Here is a 17,185-nt window from a genome sequence, read left to right on the forward strand (position 1 = left end):
CATCGTTCCCCTATGCTCTGTAAAGAAGCATGGGACTTCATTTCCATATTTTCACCTAGATTGTTTCGGAAACGTAATTTGAGGGCCTTATCAACAAAGTGAGAAATTGTTTCCGGGTTAGTCTTTTTTAGCTCTAGCTGCAGATCAGATGAAGCATAGAGCGAGTGTCAGGATCTAACTTTCCAACAATCAAATTAGACACATAACGATTTTGTCTGTCAGTTGTTTCATCGACGGAGATCCACATGTATGAATTGCCCATATCTTCGCTTAGCCTGCTCAATGTATTTCCATATAAAGTAGATAAATAGTTCTTTCTCAATGCGGATTCTGATGGAATGCTGTGGTGACAGTACTTCTCTAGAAAAGTTTTAAACTGACTATTTCCAACTGCATGTAATAGTATGTTTGCTGCAACACTGGCTCGACAGAAGTCAAGATGAAATTCGTTTTTGTTTGTTGCGTTTGGTTTAGTTACACAGGTTTGTTTCAAGGTTCCCTTTTTTTCTAAATTTGCCTGTGTTTAATCCCTGCAACATGCTGACTTAAATGCGACCTCTGTTCAGAACGTACCTAAAAACAACAAGAAATGAGAAATGCTTTGTGGAAGAATTTATGTACGAGACCTACTTAGCAAAATTAAGCTACATTAAGGGTTTAAAAACAATATTTTTGCATTCTCATGCGTCTGGTCATAGTTAACTCGCAAAAAACAGCGGCATCACTGTTCTCTGAGTCGGCGTAGCTGATAAAAGGTTAACATTTAACATTTTACTTACGTTTCTGTTGCGTACATTGCAGTGAATAACTCTTCCTTCTGTAGAGCCGGCCGTTGTGGCCGTGCGGTTCTAGGCGCTTCAGTCTGGAACCGCGTGACCGCTACGGTCGCAGGTTCGAATCCTGCCTCGGGCATGGATGTGTGTGATGTCCTTAGGTTAGTTAGGTTTAAGTAGTTCTAAGTTCTAGGGGACTGATGACCACAGATGTTAAGTCCCATAGTGCTCAGAGCCATTTGAACCTTCTGTAGAGAAATGAGGAAATTCTTGGAACCACTGACGAATCAGCGATGATTCGGAGCTGCCTACTTTAGGCATGCTGAACTTTCCACAAATACACTGTCGCTGTGAAATATTTCACCACATCCAAGCAAAACGCTGACCGACTGAATGAAGACAGTGCAGGTGTTTTAAACAGGCTGTTCCGGAGGCAGATCACAAGGCTGCTCTGTGCCCTGCCGGCCCACATGACGATTCACAGCGAACGACAAAGTTCTGCTGAGCAGGACAGGCAGGAACAGCCTTGCGTATGCTGTTATCGTCTGACTCACGATTGGCATTCACGCATGCAAAAAAACTAGTTATCATTCAATTACTGTTTTCTAAATAGCCGTAATGACTAGACGAGTAGTTTTAGTCATAGAAATTTTATTTGACGGGATTTTTAAAAATTGTGCAGTCAGATTCTAACACGAAATTAGGTGTATTAGGTACCATAAAATTACAATTTTCGATAAAATATTTGCGTAATTCCTAGCTGGGGAGACCACGAGAGAATGTTGGTAACAAAAAAAAAAATTGATTTCATTGGATTTTTAAAATTAGGTACAATCGGGTACTAACCTGAAATTAGGTATTTTTAGGTGCTATAAAACTGGCGTTTTCGATCTTAAATCGTGTATGCACAACTGTTATTGCTTTTATTTAATGAGGAACGAAATGGGTTTTACCTAAAATCTGAGGTCTAGTTATTACTGCCTCTCGGGTGCAGCGGACGGCCGAAGGGAACACCTGCCGCTATCCGCTCTATATCTCGTTAGTAGCTTTTATACGGCCGCTTTCTCGGACACACACACTATGTGATCAAAAGTATCCAGACACCCCCAAAAACGTTTTTCATATTGGGTACATTGTGCTGCCACCTACTGCCGGGCACTCCATATCAGCGACCTCAGTAGTCATTAGACATCGTGAGAGAGCAGAATGGGGCGCTCCGCGGAACTAACGGACTTCGAACGTGGTCCGGTGATTGGATGTCACTTGTTTCATATGTCTGCACCGGAGGTTTCCACACTCCTAAATATTCCTAGGTCCACTGTTTCCGATGTGATAGTGGAGTGGAAACGTGAAGGGACACGTACAGCACATAAGCGTACAGGCGTACCTCGTCTGTGGACTGGCAGAGACCACCGAAAGTTGAAGAGGGTCGTAATGTGTAATAGGCAGACATCTATCCAGACCATCACACAGGAATTCCAAACTGCATCTGTATCCACTGCAAGTATCTATGACAGTTAGGCAGGAAGTGAGAAAACTTGGATTTCATGGTCGAGCGGGTGCTCATAAGCCACACATCACGCCGGTAAATGACAAACTACGCCTCGCTTAGTGTATGGAGCGTAAACATTCGACGATTGAACAGTGAAAATACGTTGTGTGGAGTGATGAATCACGGTAGACAACGTGGCGATCCTACGGCAGGGTGTTGGTATGGCGAGTGCCAGGTGAACGTCATCTGACAGCGTGTGTAGCGCCAACAGTAAAATTCGGAGGCGGTGGCGTTATGGTGTGGCCGTGTTTTTCATGGAGGGGGCTTGCACCCCTTGTTGCTTTGCATGGCACTATCACAGCACAGGCCTACAGTGATGTTTTAAGCACCTTCTTACTTCCCACTGTTGAAGAGCAATTCGGGGATGGCGATTTCATCTTTCAATCCGATCGAACTCTTGTTCATAATGCACGGCCTGTGACGGAGTGGATACACGACAATAACATACCTGTAATGCACTGGCCTGCACAGAGTCCTGACCTTAAACCTATGGAACACCTTTGGGATGCTTTGGAACGCCGACTTCGTGCCAGGCCTCACCGACCGACATCGATACCTCTCCCCAGTGCAGCACTCCGTGAAGAATAGGCTGCAATTTCCCAAGAAACCTCCCAGCGCCTGATTCAACATATTCCTGCAAGAGTGGAAGCTGTCGTCAAGGCTAAGGGTGAGCCATCACCATATTGAATTCCAGCATCACCTATGGATGGCGCCACAAACTTGTAAGACATTTTCAGCCAGGTGTCCGTGTACTTTTGATCACGTAATGTAATATTTTATCAAACTGTTGTGTATTAATTTAGAATCTTCGTAATTTTTGTACGAATGGAATTAAGTTGGCCGTAATCGCAGAAAAAGATTTAGCTGCTTACGTATAAATTTTGCCGTCTACATTTTTTAGATCGGAACCGACAGGAGAACATGACCTCTGAACTACACCTTTGAGAGACTTTGTATCGATTGTTATTTACATCAAAGTCTTGAAAAATGTTATACTGGGTGGTCCATTGATAGTGACCGGGCCAAATATTTCTCACGAAATAAGAGTCAAACGAAAAAACTACAATGAACAAAACCAGATGGCGCTATGGTCGGCGCGTTAGATGGCGCTACCACAGGTCAAACGGATATCAACTGCGGTTTTTTTTAATAGGAACCCCCAATTTTTATTACATATTCATGTAGTACGTAAAGAAATACGGATGTTTTAGTTGGACCACTTTTTTCGCTTTGTGATAGATGACGCTGTAATAGTAACAAACGTATAAGTGCGTGGTATCACGTAACATTCCGCCAGTGCGGACGGTATTTGCTTCGTGATACATTACCCGAGTTAAAATGGACTGTTTACCAATTGCGGAAAAGGTCGATATCGTGTTGATGTATGGCTATTGTGATCAAAATGCCCAATGGGCGTGTGCTTTGTATGCTGCTCGGTATCCTGGACGACATCATCCAAGTGTCCTGACCGTTCGCCGGATAGTTACATTATTTAAGGAAACAGGAAGTGTTCAGCGATATGTGGAACGTCAACCACGACATGCAACAACTGATGATACAAAAGTAGGTGTTTTAGCTGCTGTCGTGGCTAATCCGCACATCAATAGCAGACAAATTACGCGAGAATCGGATATCTGAAAAACGTCGGTGTTGAGAATGCTACATCAACATCGATTGCACCCTTACCATATTTCAACGCACCAGGAATTGCATGGCGACGACTTTGAACGTCGTGTACAGTTCTGCCACTGGGCGCAAGAGAAATTAAGGGACGATGAAAAATTTTTTGCACACGTTCTATTTAGCGACGAAGCGTCATTCATCAACAGCGGTAACGTAAACCGGCATAATGTGCACTACTGGGCAACGGAAAATCCACGATGGCTGCGACAAGTGGAACATCAGCGACCTTGGCGAGTTAATGTATGGTGCGGCATTATGGGAGGAAGGATAACTGGCCCCCATTTTATCGACGGCAATCTAAATGGTGCAATGTATGCTTATTTCCTACGTAATGTTCTACCGATGTTACTACAAGATGTTTCACTGCATGACAGAATGGCGATGTACTTCCAACATGATGGATGTCCGGCACATAGATCGTGCGGCTGAAGCGGTATTGGCTCTGAGCACTATGGGACATAACATCTGTGGTCATTAGTCCCCTAGAACTTAGAACTACGTAAACCTAACTAACCTAAAGACATCACACACATCCATGCCCGGGGCAGGATTCGAACCTGCGACCGTAGCGGTCACGCGGTTCCAAACTGAAGCGCCTAGAACCGCACGGCCACACCCGCCGGCTGAAGCGGTATTGAATAACATATTTCATGAACGGTGGATTGGTCGTCGAAGCACCATACCATGGCCCACACGTTCAGCGGATCTGATGTCCCAGAATTTGTTTCTGTGGGGAAAGTTGAATGATATTTTCTATCGTAATCCACCGACAACGCCTGACAACATGCGTCAGCGCATTGTCAATGCATGTGCGAACATTACGGAAGGCGAAATACTCGCTGTTAAGAGGAATGTCGTTACACGTATTGCCAATGCATTGAGGTTGACGGACATCATTTTGAGCATTTATTGCATTAATGTGGTATTTACAGGTAATCGCGCTTTAATAGCATGCGTTCTCAGAAATGATAAGTTCACAAAGGTATATGTATCACATTGCAACAATCGAAATAAAATGTTCAAACGTTCCTACGTTCTGTGTTTTAATTTAAAAAACCTGCCTGTTACCAACTGTTCGTGTGAAGTTGACAGCCATATTTCCTTAGATACTATACGATTAGGTAATAAAAAATGGGTGTTCCTATTTAAAAAAAACGCAGTTGATATCCGTTTGACCTATGGCAGCGCCATCTAGCGGGCCAACCCTAGCGCCATCTGGCTTCCCCCTTCAAGCTAGACAAGTTTCGTTCTTTGTAGTGTTTTCGTTTGACGCTTATGTCGTGAGATATTTGGCCCGGTCACGATCAATGGACCACCCTGTATATTCATTATTTAATGTGGGGCTGGGACTACGCAGGAGGACGTTGTTATCAGGAGAAAGAAAAGTGGCGTTCTACTGGTCGGAGCGTGGAATGTCAGATCCCTTAATCGGGCAGGTAGGTTAGAAAATTTAAAAAGGCAAATGGATAGGTTAAAATTAGATATAGTGGGAATTAGCGAAGTTTGGTGGCAGGAGGAACAAGACTTTTGGTCAGGTGAATACAGGGTTATAAATACAAAATCCTATAGGAGGTAATGCAGTAGTAGGTTTAATAATGAAAAAAATAGTAATGCGGGTAAACTGCTACAAACAGCATAGTGAACGCATTATTGTGGCCAAGATAGATACGAAGCCCAGGCCTACCACAGTAGTACAAGTTTATATGCCAACTAGCTCCGCAGATGACGAAGAGATTGATGAAACGTATGAGGAGATAAAAGAAATTATTCAGATAGTGAAGGGAGACGAAAATTTAATAGTCATGGGTAACTGGAATTCGGTAGTAGGAAAAGGAAGAGAAGGAAACGTAGTGGGTGAATATGGAATGGGGGTAAGGAATGAAAGAGGAAGCCGCCTGCTAGAATTTTGCACAGAGCATAACTTAATCATAGCTAACACCTGGTTCAAGAATCATAAAAGGAGGTTGTATAGATGGAAGAAGCCTGGAGATACTGGAAGGTTTCAGGTAGATTATATACTGGTAAGACAGAGATTTAGGAGCCAGGTTCAAATGGCTCTGAGCACTATGGGACTTAACATCTATGGTCATCAGTCCCCTAGAACTTAGAACTACTTAAACCTAACTAACCTAAGGACATCACACAACACCCAGCCATCACGAGGCAGAGAAAATCCCTGACCCCGCCGGGAATCGAACCCGGGAACCCGGGCGTAGGAAGCGAGAACGCTACCCCACGACCACGAGCTGCGGGCGAGCCAGGTATTAAATATCCAGGGGCAGATGTGGACTCTGACCACAATCTATTGCTTATGAACTGTAGATTAAAACTGAAGAAACTGCATAAAGGCGGGAATTTAAGGAGGTGGAACTTCGATAAACTAACAGAACCAGCGGTTGTAGATAGTTTCAGGGAGAGCATTAGGGAACGATTGACAAGAATGGGGGAAAGAAATACAGTAGAAGAAGAATGGGTAGCTTTGAGAGATGAAATAGTGAAGGCAGCAGAGGATCAAGTAGGTAAAAAGACGAGGGCTAATAGTAATCCTTGGGTTACAGAAGAGATATTGAATTTAACTGATGAAAGAAGAAAATACAAAAATGCAGTTAATGAAGCAGGCAAGAAATAATACAAACGTCTCAAAAATAAGATCGACAGGAAGTGTAAAACGGCTAAGCAGGGATGGCTAGAAGACAAATGTAAAGACGTAGAGGCGTATATCACTAGGGTTGAGATAGATACTGTCTACAGGAAAATTAAAGAGACCCTTGGAGAAAAGAGAACCACTGGTATGAATATCAAGAGCTCAGATGGAAACCTAGTTCTCAGCAAAGGAGGGAAAGCAGAAAGGTGGAATGAGTATATAGAGGGTCTATACAAGGGCAATATTCTTGAGGACGATATATTTGAAATGGAAGAGGATGTAGATGAAGATGAAATGGGGGATATGATACTGCGAGAAGAATTCGACAGAGCACTGAAAGACCTAAGTCGAAACAAGGCCCCGGGAATAGACAACATTTCGTTAGAACTACTGATAGCCTTGGGAGAAACCTCTACCATCTGGTGAGCAAGATGTATGAGACAAGCGAAATACCCTCAGACTTCAAGAAGAATATAATAATTCCAATCCAAAAGAAAGCAGGCGCTGACATGTGAAAATTACCGAACAATCATTTTAATAAGCCACAGCTACAAAATACCAATACGAATTCTTTACAGATGAATGGAAAAACTGGTAAAAGCTGACCTCGGGGAAGATCAGTTCGGATTCCGTAGAAAAATTGGATCACGTGAGGCAATACTGACCCTACGACTTATCTTAGAAAACACATTAAGGAAAGGCAAACCTACGTTTCTAGCATATTGTAGAGTTAGAGAAAGCTTTTGACAATGTTGACTGGATTACTCTCTTTTTGAAATTCTGAAGGTGGCAGGGGTAAAATACAGGGAGCGAAAGGCTATTTACAATTTGTACAGAAACCAGATGGCAGTTATAAGAGTCGAGGGGCATGAAAGGGAGGCAGTGGTTAGGAAGGGAGTGCGACAGGGTTGTAGCCTATCCCCGATTTATTCAATCTGTATATTAAGCAAGCAGCAAAGAAAACAAAAGAATAATTTGGAGCATGAATTAAGATCCATGGAGAAGAAATTGAATCTTTGAGGTATGCCGATGACATTGTAATTCTGTCAGAGACAGCAAAGAACCAGGAAGAGCAGCTGAACGGAATTGACAGTGTGTTGAAAGGATGATATAAGATGAACACCAACAAAAGCAAAATGAGGATAATGGAATGTAGTCGAATTAAATCGGGTGATGCTGAGGGAATTAGATTAGGAAATGAGACACTTAAAGTAGTAAAGGAGTTTTGCTATTTGGGGAGCAAAATAACTAATGATGGTCGAAGTAGAGAGGATATAAAATGTAGACTGGCAATAGCAAGGAAAGCGTTTGAAGAAGGGACATTTGTTAACATCGAGTATAGATTTAAGTGTCAGGAAGTCGTTTCTGAAAGTATTTGTATGGAGTGTATCCATGTATGGAAGCGAAACGTGGACGATAAATAGTTTAGACAAGAAGAGAACAGAAGCTGTCGAAATGTGGTGCTACAGAAGAATGCTGTATATTAGATGGGTAGATCACATAACTAATGAGGAGGTACTGAATAGAATTGGGGAGAAGAGGAATTTGTGGCACAACTTGAGTAGAAGAAGGGATCGGTTGGTAGAACATGTTCTGAGGCATGAAGTGATCATAAATTTAGTATTGGAGGGCAACGAGGAGGATAAAAATCGTAGAGGGAGACCAAGAGATGAATACACTAAGCAGATTCAGAAGGATGTAGGTTGCAATAGGTACTGGGAGATGAAGAAGCTTTCACAGGATAGAGTAGCATGGAGAGCTGCATCAAACCAATCTCTGGACTGAAGACCACAAAAAAATGTGTTTAATCACGTGCTGTAATCAGGAATCCAGCATTAATATTGCAGACACCTAATCTACTACAAAGAATGACGTTTTTATTCCATATTTAGTTCTTAGTTAATTACTCTGAAACTATTAGAGGTAGCTCGAGGGGGTCACATTGTTAAGGTTTTTATATCAAACTCAAGCTTCCTACAAATTTTTATCTCATTAGTCAAATATTTAGGGCCTTCGATTTTTCGTAAAATCTCCGATTCTGATCAAACTATTGTTCTGATCGAGTTAAAACTTGTAACAATTGATTTTGGCATACGTTTGCACATTCTGACCAGTTTTTGCTTTCTTGCTTTATTATTTAGTGCCATTTATTTTTTATTTAAAACCATGTATGTCGGGGAAGACATTCATCTGATCACTCTGAGATTTGACAGCTTAAACATTAATATACTGAAGCATATGTTGACAAAGTTTGGAAAAGCTTCCTTAATTTTCAATTTCATCTTGAGATTATGGTGCCATACTTGCATGCTACACACAGGCGCGTTGTGATAACATGGCGCTAATAGCAGTGAGATGGGATACGTCCCGGCACACTCTCGCGCCTCTGTATCTCTCAAATGATACAGTGCTTGTTTCGCCACACTCTGCTCAATAAATCCTCATGTACGATAAAATGTAGCACTGACTTAAAAGTCTGACAATCTCTATAATATGCCTTTGCTTGTTTTCATTCGAACACACTCCTGCCCAATGTGCCCAACATGGCCATTTTACAACATCATGTGCCAGCGTTCGTGTGTTTTCTAACTGGTTTATGGATAACTTCGTAATCAAATTCCGTAAGTTTGAGAGCCCCATATGTTAGACGACTTTAAGGTTCCTACAGACCAAGCAATCATTTCAGTGACGTATGATGTTATAACTATATATTCTTTACCATACAAGTAACATCGGAAATATGTTATACCGTATATGGCCGCTAACATTTCCTTCTCAGTAGTCGAATAGTTACATACCGCTTTGTTTGACTGCCTCGAAGCATAAGTTTTTGGGGGTTCCTGTCCTTAACCATCTGACCCAAAATACAGCTGACTACATAGTTCGATGTGTCGTATGAGAAAATGAACTCTTTTAAAATCGGGAAAAACCTATACTAGGTCCGAAATCATTGCCTCCTTCAATTTCTCGAACGATAGCAGTCACTCCAGTGTGCACTGAAACGTTTGCACACTTTTTGAGTAATATGTTAAAGGTTTGGCTATTTTTACGAAATCCCTAGTTTTTACTCAAACCGAGGAACAGCTGTATCTGTTTGATTGCTCATGGTGTTGGAAAATTCTGAACGCCTCTGTAAGTCGGAGATCGGTCCGCACACCAAGTTCACTAATTATGTGTTACAGTTAGTTAACTTTCGAGTGTGAGCAAAATGCCACTTTTCCACGCTCAACGTTAATTGTACTTACAGTAAGACACTGTCTTTGGTCTATACTCAGGTGCTACCTCTGATTGATGATAACAGAATTTGAGTTCCACTGTAGTAAAGTAACGACCCTGACCTAAATTATCCAAGGTTTCCGTAATACTAGGGATTGGATAAGCATCTGCAACAGTCTGTGCAGCTAGCAACCTATAATCACAGGAAACCCTATATTTCTCCGCTTCATCCAATGATTTCTTAGTGACAATAACTATATTTGCACTCCAGCGACTGTCACTAGATTCTATGATCCCATCTCATAATTACTGTTCAATGAGTTCCTCTATTAATGGCAGTAAATATCTCGCCATACGATACGGTTTCCTATAAATCGGTGTACCATCCCTTGTCGATGTACGGTGATGAGTTACCAGAGCTGCCGATAACCTCCTACCAGTACAAAACATATCTCTAACCTTCAAAAATATTTCCTCCACAGCTGTGCAGTCACTGCCCTTGAAGTGACCCGTTCTCACGTAACGCTGCTGCGTCACAATTTGCTTATGACTTATATCCTGACTCGACCTATCGAAGTCTTCTTTCTCTAATACTTCTAGAGTGGTTATAACTGTACCTTACGAAAGACTAACTTTATCCTAACTACATCCATATAGAGCCCGTTAACATTACTCATGCTTGCTATGCTTCTGCGCACAAAACAATGTAAACCATACAGCGCTTCATTGCTTTAGAGTATCTCGACATGTACAATGTCCCACAAACCAAATCGGTACCCACAGAAACCGACACTACTTTTCCGGTATTTTATCATGTTGATCAATCTTTAACGAAGTCATCTGCAGTTTAGCTGGCATCATCCTCTTGACAGGTGAGCATTGTGGCATGGCTTCGTTTGTACACCCATCAAAAAAAGTTTTCTCACCTCGGTTCCGGGAGTTTCGGAACCTGTACAGAAAATTGGAATAGAGATCAACAAAAACATAATTTCCGCCCTTTTTAGTGCTCATGAAAACCATACATTGCATGTTGTACCACCATACAGCAAGACCTTCAGAGGTGGTGGTCCAGATTGCTGTACACACCGCGGTACTCTAATACGCAGTAGCACGTCCTCTTGCATTGATGCATGCCTGTATTCGTCGTGACATACTATCCACAAGTTAATCAAGGCACTGTTGGTCCAGATTGTCCCACTCCTCAACGGCGATTCGGCGTAGATCCGTCAGAGTGGTTGGTGGGTCACGTCGTCCATAAACAGCCCTTTCCAATCTATCCCAGGCATGTTCGATAGGTTTCATGACTGGCCACTCTAGTCGAGCGATGTCTTCATCCTGAGGGAAGTCACTCACAAGATGTGCAAGATGGGGGCGCGAATTGTCGTCCATGAAGACGAATGCTTCACCAACATGCTACCGATATAGTTGCACTATCAGTCAGAGGATGGCATTCACGTATCGTACAGCCGTTACAGCACCTTCCATGACCACTATCGGCTTCCGTCGGTCCCACATAATGCTACCCAACACAGCAGGGAACCTCCACCTTGCTGCACTTGCTGGACAGTGTGTCTGAGGCGTTCAGCCTGACCGGGTTGCCTCCAAACACATCTCCGACGATTAACTGGTTGAAGGCATATGCAACACTCATCGGTGAAGAGAACATGGTGCCAATCCTGAGCGGTCCATTCGGTATGTTGTTGGGCCCATCTGTACCACGCTGAATGGTGTTGTGGTTGCAAAGATGGACCTTGCCATGGACGTCGGGAGTGAAGTTGCACGTCATGCAGCCTATTGCGCACAATTTGAGTCGTAACACGACGTCCTGTGGCTGCACGAAGAGTATTATTCAACATGGTGGAGTTGCTGTCAGGGTTCCGCCGAGCCATAATCCGTAGGTAGCGGCTATCCACTGCAGTAGTAGCCCTTGGGTGGCCTTAGCGAGGCATGTCATCGACAGTTCCTGTATCTCTGTATCTCCTCCATGTCAAAACAACATCACTCCGAAACTCCTGGACACTTCCCTTGTTGAGAGCCCTTCCTGGCACAAAATAACAATGCGGACGCGATCGAACCATTGTGTTGACCTTCTAGGCATGGTTAAACTACAGACAACATGAGCCGTGTACCTCATTCCTGGTGGAATGACTGGAACTGATTGGCTGTCGGACCCCCTCCGTCTAATAGGCGTTGCTCATGCATGGTTGTTTACATCTTTAGGCGGGTTTAATGACATCTCTGAACAATCAAAGGGACTGCGTCTGTGGTACACTATCCACAGTCAACGTCTGTCTATACGAGTTCTGGGAACTGGGGTGATGCAAAACTTTTCTTGATGTGCGTGAAATCATTACTTAATAGAAAAATGTTCCACTGAAGGCAACACAGCGTTGTCAAAGATCAGTCCCAGCATCGTGTTTGTCGAGAAAATCTAAGCTAAGAATCACTGAATATCCTCCATGCACATATGGCAAAAATCGCTTAAACTTCTTAATAGTAAACTCAAGTGTCGTCGTACGAGACGACTCAGTATTACTAACGACAACCCCCCCCGTAACTTACATTACAGTGGCCCAAGTCTCCTTCTCACCAGATACAGAATGATAGCGGATAAGTACGACCCGTGTCCGCAAGAAACCTCCATTTTAGTCCACTCACTTAGCCCACTAAGCAGGATTCCATTGCAGCGGTACTGTAGGTAAATGAATGACAAATGGTTTCAAACTGATATATAATATAAATTTTATTCGTTAATTGCACTGAAGACAATAATCGCATCAAATTTTACTATCAAAGTATTCATACGTGTTTGGAATTAGGGTCAGGGCATCTATCTGACTTTAAATTGCTATTAATTGCTCTTGACATGCAAAGTAACATTGAAAGTTTAAAGATTCTTGAAGTGCAGTTAGACTTAAAAATAAAAGAAAACTTCTAACACGCTATCTGACTATTAAGTTAAATAAAAACCTGTGATAGACTGTGAAAACAATGGGAAGCAACTAAGTGAATCTAATGCGCAACTCAGAGACGAATCTGATGAAGATGCATTAAACAAACTATAGATGAAATAAAGTCTTTAGGAAATGCAAATCTGAATCTGGATTCAAATCGGAATAAGTGAAGCTTATTGACCATTGCTCGCCCCGTAAAATTCCCTACACCCGAATTGCTATTCAGTTTCACCATGCCATCTGTTGAGAGGTCTAAGTCTGAGATATCTGCAGGTTGTGAAGCAGTGCGCCGCCTGGTGTGAAATTATAATGTCAGAATGGTTGCACTGGATGACGGAGGTGGACAGCTGCTGCAGATGGTGCTTGTCGGACGAAGCAAACAACAGTCTTACTCGACGGCAACGAGAAGAATTATGTCAGAAGTTACGAGATTTACCTTTTCGGTTTGTTTATGGGAGTGAGATACCTCTCAAGTTAGGTGGCGTGGACTTCAGCGAATCAGAATTGTTGTTACTTTTATAAACTTCGCCTCCCTGTACTATAGTTTATTGTGGTTAACCACTAATTTTTCAGTGGGCGGAAACATACTCTCCTCTCCCACTTCATGTCTCCTGTCGGTGGTGGGGTTCGTTTCAATTTATAACATTTACTCTCCTCTCTACTGCCAGTCCTCTTTGTTGCAACTATTTTCCGTCTCCCTCTGAATGTCTCCATCGCTCTCTACTCGACAGTTTGTTGCTATTAAGGAATGAAAAGCTTACATTTCAAGTAAAATAATCACAGGATTGTGGTTTCCTTTTCTCATGGCTAAAAGCGGAAAAATCCCGTGTTTTTGGGGCAGCCTACTCTCTCCAGATGCCTCAGATGTATACGTTTGACAAGTTTCCGACGTGGCCATTTCCTTGCTGTAAACTCGGGAAGGGAGATTTCCTTTTGACCAGAGTGGTTCCGGTTATCTTTCCGAGTGCACCTTGTGTCTGAAGGTGCTGGGATAGCCCGGTCAGTCTCGCGCTTCCGAACTGAGTCCACGGAATGCAAGCGTCCATGACCACAGAACCAAGTTGGGGTTCCCAAGGCGAATACACGGGCTAATAATAGTTGGAACATCAATTGAAATATATCAATCGCAATACTCTGTACTTTAATTCTGATTTTCTATCAACTCAGATTTCCTTCCATACCATTCATCTCAATTTGATGTACCGATATAGCACTGGGGCAGAATAATAGTCTCTGATAGAGGTATTCTGAGAGGTTTGTACGTGGAGTCAGTATTAATAATAATCGTGACTCCATTAACCCTCTTTCTGTTACAAATTTGAGATGGGTTCATTAGTGACAGACTGGGGTGAATATTGAGACACGCAAATTTGTGTAGAGGATGTATCTGTTTGCTTGGTAGCAAGTTATTTTTGTTTGTCTTTATTTGGCTTGTAAGATTCTCCTAGCACATATGTAAATTAGCCATACTTATAGAATCATCGCTCATTAACACTAACAGTTACACTGCTGTTGCTGGTAATCGTATATTTTGCGTTGAACGTTACTATAAATCTACGGAAAAGAAGTATCCTCTGGTGGGTAACCAGCTCTTGAGAAACATCGTGAATTTATCTTTCCAAAAACAATTACTGATAGTATAACGTCTCTCGGTGACTGCATTCGCAACATGTTTTCCTTGATCATTTCACATTCATTCGTCCACAATCACACTTCGATATTATTATTGTTGAAAAACTCGCACAACTTAACTACACCTACTTATCTTTAAAATATAACATGTTTCATATAACAATGCATTACCATAAAAATGAAAACAGTGCATACATGATAAAGAAACTTACGTTATATCGTTTGTGACATTGAAGCCTCCATGACTGCTTGCATTATAAACGAACATACTGTGTTTCGTAAAATATCAATGAATTGCAAACCTCATAACCATTGACAAAAAAAATTGTAGCAAAAGAAATTTCAGATATTGTAGTCCTTGGTAAAAACAACCTGACTTTTATAAATATCAGTTCAAATTTTACATGTCATAGTTACTGAACATGCTAAAAAAATTTAATAAAAACATTTACATGCACTTTTCAGATTTCGTGCCTACGACCACTACTTTGTGCTTATGTACATGTGTGTTTAGAACAAATATGTAAATGATACACATCAATGGACTAATTATATTTTACATCTTTCTAAGCTAAGTATACATCATGGAATTTTTTGGCTGCGGAGCGGTGGGTTTGAGTCGTTATATCGTTACGAAAAGACACTTGAACTGTCTATGCGCGTTTTACATCTACTTTCGCCGTCTACAAGACCCTGGAAACTACTTTTGTGGTCAACCAGAAAGAGATGGAGAACGTACTCACCATAATTTCCAGTACGTAAATTCACATTACTCTTTGTGCTCACTGAAAGAAAATGTTTCTACTTGCTCTTTACCCTGCGGGATCAGGAACTGTGACTATAAATAAAAGTTCTGACTTTTAATTGTTTGATGTATTTTATAAAAGTTGACACATACAAAATATAAGCCTTAGTATTGTAACTAAATCCCTATCGGAAACAGCACTATTAACAGTTCAGAGGCGACCTCTACCGTAAGTTCCAAGTAGAATGGTCTATCGTCCTGACTTCTAATGACCAAAGTTAACTGCTCGCCTTAGAAATGGAAAATAATCCCGCCACTTGCCACACGGTTCTGTCAGTATTACAGGCGGCAACTGACAGATACTTCCATGAAATCTAGGTGATCCAGGACGGTGCACAGTCCTCGTGAAATCACCTTCTACTTTTTCCGAAAACTTATTCGAGTCTGGCTAGCTCTGACGTGTTTCAAGTCACAACGTCACTTTTCAACTGCCTGTGGCTATATTTATGTAGGGGAGCAGCGGACTGCCAAACGGAACATCTGCTGTCAACCACTCTAGGCACAGGTAGCGGTATCTAAATGGCCCCTTTCTCAGACGCGACTCTGTCTTTTGATAACTGAAATGAAATGAAATGTCGTGTGGCTAGGGCCTCCCATCGGGTAGACCGTTCGCCTGGTGCAGGTCTTTCACGTTGACGCCACTTCGGCGACCTGTGCGTCGATGGGGATGAAATGATGATCACTAGGACAACACAACACCCAGTCCTTGAGCAGAGAAAATCTCCGACCCAGCCGGGAATCGAACCCGGGACCTTAGGATTGATATTCCGTCACGCTGACCACTCAGCTACCGGGGCCGGACTTTTGATAACTTACAGTCTTCTTAATATTTATATGAATTGAGTTAAGTCTGCTTTAGATAATGAAAAAGTTTTTGCTCGGCTGCATTTAAACTTTGGTGGCTAGACTTTGTAGATCGGAACCGGCAGTGGAACTTCACATCTGAACTGCCTCTTTAAGATTATCTGTAACCGGTGCTATTTACAATACAGTCCTGAAACTTGGTACAGCTGCATTGTTTCTGACATATAATCGAGTGCTGTACTTAGAACTTTCTATTACAAATCAAATGATGCTTAATCCAACATAAATCATGATGTTTTCGTACCAGATTTGGTTTTAAGTAAATAACTTGAAAACTAATAGAGCTAACTTTCTGGTATCACATATGCATTATTAATGTTTTTGCATTAATCTGAGGCTACATACGAATTTTCAGCTTTCTGAGTAATATTTAGAGGCTTCAATTTTCAGTAAAAACACCGATTTTAACCGAAGTATTGTTCTAATCAAGTTGAAATTTGTAAATTTTAATTGTGACTTACATTTCCATATTCCGACCAGTTTTTACCTTTCCAATTGTTTTATTCAGCGCCACAAATATTTTTTCTTAAGATTGTATATTTTCCCTAACGTATTCATTTGACTATTGCGAGACATTAAAATGTTAACATTAATGTACTTAAGCATACACTAACAAAGTTTTGAAAAATTATTTTAATTTTTAATTTCATTCTTAAATTATGGTGCAGCCCTTCGCATGTTATTAAGCATATGTGCATTATGATGAGGTCGTACTAGTAGCAGTGAACTGGGGTAAACCCCTGCATATTCGCTCGCTCCTGTACCTCATACAATTATACAGCGCGTATTTCGCCTCATGGTAACGATAGTAGGTCGGATATGCTTCACAGAAGTTTAGGTCATAAATGTTCCTATTACGCTCATTACGCGTAATCAGTATTTTAAAGAAAATAACTGAGTCAGTGCGCCTCATAAAATTGTAATAAAATTGGATTTCTTTATACTTGTCGGGTGACACGAAAATTTTTCCTCGCATACTGAAGTATTCTTGGGCCAAGTATTATAATTCTTTAAGTAAAGCTTACTGAAAATGTTCTTAAAAAACTTGTGTTGCTTTGTAAT

This window comes from Schistocerca piceifrons, chromosome X (assembly GCF_021461385.2).
Source record: "Schistocerca piceifrons isolate TAMUIC-IGC-003096 chromosome X, iqSchPice1.1, whole genome shotgun sequence".
Taxonomy (NCBI): domain Eukaryota; kingdom Metazoa; phylum Arthropoda; class Insecta; order Orthoptera; family Acrididae; genus Schistocerca; species Schistocerca piceifrons.